General features: G+C 37.2%; 1 long non-coding RNA gene across 1 annotated transcript in view; it reads right to left on the reverse strand.

The window, feature by feature from the left end:
- Window positions 1-5,106, reverse strand: part of LOC147230885 (uncharacterized) — a 30,145-nt gene that overhangs the window by 24,201 nt on the left and 838 nt on the right. The window contains exons 2-3 of the long non-coding RNA XR_015106559.1: window positions 1,690-1,760; window positions 197-255 (exon numbers count right to left, since the gene is read on the reverse strand). This is a non-coding gene — a long non-coding RNA (uncharacterized LOC147230885). The remainder of the gene's footprint in view (window positions 1-196; window positions 256-1,689; window positions 1,761-5,106) is intronic.

Consider the following 5,106-nt stretch of genomic DNA (forward strand, 5'->3'; position numbering starts at 1 on the left):
CTCCGTTAATAATCAATAACAACGATTGCGGGGTTTCGGTTTGATTTCTGCCGGCCAGTGTGTCGCGGAGTCGTTCCTTCTTGGAATTTTTTTTTTCCTGCACTGTTTTTTTTTTTTAACATTCTGCAATCAAAGCAGTCATCAAGGTTTTTCTTAGAACCGCGACTTTGTAACTATAGTCACAAGACAGACTTACCATTCCACTGCAGTGCACGTTGACAGCGGCTGTTGTTCAAATGCATGCTAATAATGCTTCTGGAAAAAAACAAAACAAAAAAAAAAAACATGAGACATATCTGTCAGCACTGCTGGTCACCCTGGTGATTTTGCTAGCTTATTTTTATGATACTCTCCTTATTAGTATTATTTATTTTTATAGCATTATTCTAATATTATTATTCATATTATTATTATTATTATTGTTATAGTAATATTATTGTCCTATTAGCATTATTTATTCTCAAAGCAATATATATTATTGTTATTATTGTTATCCTAGTAATATTATTGTCCTTATTAGTATGATTTTTATAGCATCTTTATATAATTATTCAAAATTATTATTATTTTAGTATTATCTTTCTATTAGTATAATTTATATTTATAGCGTTATTTATATTATTCATATGATTATATTGTTATTATTATTATTATTATTACTATTATTATTATTATTATTATTATTATTATCATTATCATAATTATTATTATTATTTTAGTATTGTTGTCCTATTAGCATTATTTATTTTCAAAGCAATATATTATTGTTATTATTGTTATCCTACTAATATTATTGTCCTTATTAGTATAATTTTTATAGCATTTTTATATTATAATCAAAATTATCATTATTTTAGTATTATTATTCTATTAGTAAAAATATTTTTATAGCATAATTATGATATTATTCATATGATTGTAATTGTTATTATTATTGTTATTATTACAGTACTATTATTGTCTTATTAGCATTATTTCTTTTCAAAGCAATATATTAGTGTTATTATTGTTATCCTAGTAATATTGTTGTCCTTATTAGTACAATTTTTATAGCATTTTTATATTATTATTCAAAATTATTATTATTATTATTTTAGTATTATAGCATTATTTATTTTCAAAGCAATATATTATTGTTATTATTGTTATCCTAGTAATATTGTTGTCCTTAGTAGTACAATTTTTATAGCATTTTTATATTATTATTCAAAATTATTATTATTTTAGTATTATTATTCTCTTAGTATCATTTATATTTATAGCATTATTATGATATTATTATTTGTATTATTATAGTAATATTATTCTACTGACTAGTAGTCTTTATTCTTATAGCATTATTATTTTATTATTCATATTATGGTTAATAGTATTCATATTATTATTTTTGTAATATTATTCTCCTCATTTGTACTATTTATTTTTAGCACATTATCATGGTGATATTATTCATGTTATTATTATTATTATTACAGTAATATTATTCTCCTTATTAGTATTAATTATTTTACAGCATTATTATGATATTATTATTATCATTATTATTATTATTATTATAGTAATTCAATTATATTAATCCTCAGTGTCTTCACTCTTGACAAGCTGCAGATACTTGAGACGTTTAAAGTGACTCAGGCAGCTGATTATTCCCCGTTAGCTTCCAAGCAGGACAATGAAGGTTGAACGTACCGCCGCTTTTATTCACGGCTCCTGCTCGCGTTCCTCCCAAGTTCCCTCCGGAAGCACAGCTGCAAAGTGAGCTTAAGAAAAAAGAAAAGAGCGATAGATGGATGTAATGTTCCCAACAGGTTTTGTCATATACTGACAATTTTCCAAGTTGCAGGTGAACCAGATTTTTATATTATGCAAAAAAGTGGCGCACTGATCATTTTAACATAATGCGGAAGATCTGAAGAAGAAGAAACAAGCAGTCGATTCACGATCTCATCCAGTTTCGGGTCTTAACTCGTCTGAAACGTTAGTCGATATCGGCCTTTTCTTGTCGCGTCCCGCGGGGTAATTTTACCGATTTGTGGTGCATTGAGTGTCATAACGCGAGAACTCAAAAGGAAAGCCATCATCCAGGGTGCCTTGTTTACGTCTGCTCTGCGGCCGAGGAAGCCACTTACACCAGAACGCCGTGGATTTTCGAAATAGCGATCAGTCGTTATCGCGCAGAAAGCGGCTTTTAACACCACGATAAGTAGAATATTCTCAGTCCAATGTAAACACAGCTAATAGATCCAAGTAGCTGCCGCTATAATTGTCTAGCGAGCAGAACTACACGCGTAAAAAGATTAATTTAGGGCGCCGGTTGAATGATTCACTTCTGAAATAATCTAAACTCCAACGCAGAAAAGAATTAACAGCCTCCAGCTTGGTGCTCGAGGGTCACGCGATCTGCGCGGCGGCTTGTTTGTCTTGTTCGAAGGTGAAAAGACAAAACTGTTTCACTTGATAGCGATTCTTTTTAGCGACGGTTGTATTCTTTCAGATGGGAGTTACAATAGTTGCCTAGCAACAATAACAGCCCCCCCCCCCAAATAAAAAGCATCTGCTTAACGCAGCGAACACAAAACGGGTTTGTTCGGTGGCCGTTTACAGGTACGAGTGTTTGATAAATTCAGCTATTATGTAGATCAGGGGTCAGGATTGAAAAAGAAAAAAATCAGTTTGGAAGTGATTTTAAAATACTTGTGATATTTCCTCATAATAATTTTAGGGTTAGATGGAGAAAGTTGATTGGCTGTGGCGACCCCTGGAGGGAAAAGCCGAAAGAAGAAGAAGATTTCTCCGTAATACTGTGTCATTTTAAAGTAAACAGAAATTAGTTTTGAAGATAAATTTCACGGGTCACCTGTTGTTGGCTTCCCAGCACGTGTTGTTAAGGTGAAGAAATTAATTTTATCAAATAGCCAACTTCTTTATCCGCATTAACCCTCGTAACGGGAAAAGATGGCGACAAAGAAAAAAAAAAAAAAGACGATGATTTCCGTGCGGACAGAAGAATTCGCATTTGGATCTGCGGTTTGTCTAATGTGCTATGATAAAATTACGTAAATGAAACGGTCAAATATAAATCAGCACTTCGAGCAAATCCAGGCAGCACCAGAGGTCGCATTAAAAGTAAGACGTATTTCATATTTTTTGTGCGTTAAAAATATTATATGGCTCTGGATGAAACACATCAAGAAATATTTGTCTTTTCTGGCTCTCGACCCCTGGTGTAGATCAACGTGCAGCTCCAAATCCGACCTTCTCATTCAGAAGGACAAGAAGTCGTTTCACCATCGAAAGAAACTGAGGGATCGGAACGTGGAGGATCGGGATCCATATGTAGCGCAGCGGTTAGCGCCTCCAGAACCTCATCCAGAAGGTCCCTGGTTGGATTCCCTCCACGTGTCTGGCTGGGGTTCCTCAGGGTTCCTCACACATGCAGAAGGTTGGTGGTTTGTTCAGAAACAATGAGTTTCAGAAGATATGGATTTGTTTGTTTTCTGCACAGCTTATCCTGCACGCAGGAGACCCAGAGGTTCTCCACCTCACTCGTATCCAGACGAGAACTTCTCCATCTTCTTCATTATTAAGAAACCATTCATTCAGTCCACATACAATCCAAGAAATGTCACCGTTCGCACATCTGGACGATGAAGGGTCTCCAGTGTTTGGACTTTGGGAGGAACCCTGAGGAACATGGACACTCGGGGACACAGAAGGGCTTCTTCTTCTTCTGCTGAAGAGCAAATCAACCTTCTCCATCTCACTCCTCTCTCACACCAGCTAACTTCATATCATCTCTCACTACCAATCTTCTAACCCTCTCCTCTCACGCTTCCCGTCCTCTTTCCTCCTCTCTGCTCTTCTTCCAGACCTCCTGCCTGGCAGCTCCAATCTCGACATCCTTCCGCCCAGATCTTCACCAACCAAACCATCTCAGTCTGATTCGATCTCCATCCCTGCTGTCTCTCTGGTCCTCCAGAAGAGGAACCTCTGGATCTTCACCTCCACATTTCCTGATGCTTCTCTGACACATCCCTCCACGTCTTCTCCACCTTCTCCATTGATCTGGACTGTTGACCCCTTCTTCTTCTTCTTCTTCTTCTTCTCTTCCTTGGGCTTTTCCCCTTCAGGGATCTCCACAGCCAATCAACCGTCTCCATCTAACCCTTTTGGAAGTGGAGGAAAAAAGTGCCAGGGGTTCTAGAAGATAGAAGACTATCAGCCAGAAGGAAAGGAAAGGTGGAGGAGACGGCGGTGAGATGATCTACAAACACTGACAAGGACCAGAAGACAGGAAGCAGAGCTGGAGGTGCCAGAGATGATTATTGATGAAGATGCCGAGGTTCTCTTTGGGAGCGACCAGGATGGAGAGGATCAGGAATGAGTCTATCAGAGGGACGACACATGTTAGATGTTCTGGAGAGAAGGTCGGAGATGGTTGGGTCATGGACAGAGGAGGGAGAGTGAAGATATCAGTAGGTGGATGCTGGAGTTGGAGGTGTAGAGGAAGACCAAGGAGAAGATGGATGGACGTCATGAGAGAGGAGGATCCAGAGAATAGGGTGAGATGGAGAGGGCGGATTCGCTGTGGAGACCCTGAAGTGAAAAGCCAAAAGGAGAAGAAGAAGCCATCACAGCTGGATCAGCCTGTAGTGTGTGTGTTTTTTTTCCAAATCCAGACCTCCATGAGTTAATAAATTTCCTCTCCATTTTTGTGTGATTTTGTTATCAGCACATTCAACTATGTATCTCACAGGAACATTTCACTCATTCAGATCTAGGAGGTCTTATTTCAGCTTTCCTTTTCATTTTTTGGAGCATTGTAATTAAAAAATGATAAAAAAAAACTAGCACAGGATGAAGTTGCAGAGAAGGACTTCACCCTGCAGGATGAGCTCGAAGCATGACTCTAAGTAGAGACAACGAAATGGATTTTCCTTTTTTTTTTTTTTTTTTTGGGAATTTTATTTGTTATCGTTGTTGTTATTTTTTGTATAAATGAAAAGCGGAGGTCGGGTCTCGCCGTGCTCCAGAATCTCCTCCCACCTCCCGGTGAGTTTTATAGCAACTGTTGCCCAGAGGCAGCGCCATAGTCACCGTAGTCCT

This window comes from Fistularia commersonii, chromosome 9 (genome assembly GCF_037954325.1).
Source record: "Fistularia commersonii isolate RoL2024-O1a breed Wild chromosome 9, RoL_Fcom_v1.0, whole genome shotgun sequence".
Lineage (NCBI taxonomy): Eukaryota > Metazoa > Chordata > Actinopteri > Syngnathiformes > Fistulariidae > Fistularia > Fistularia commersonii.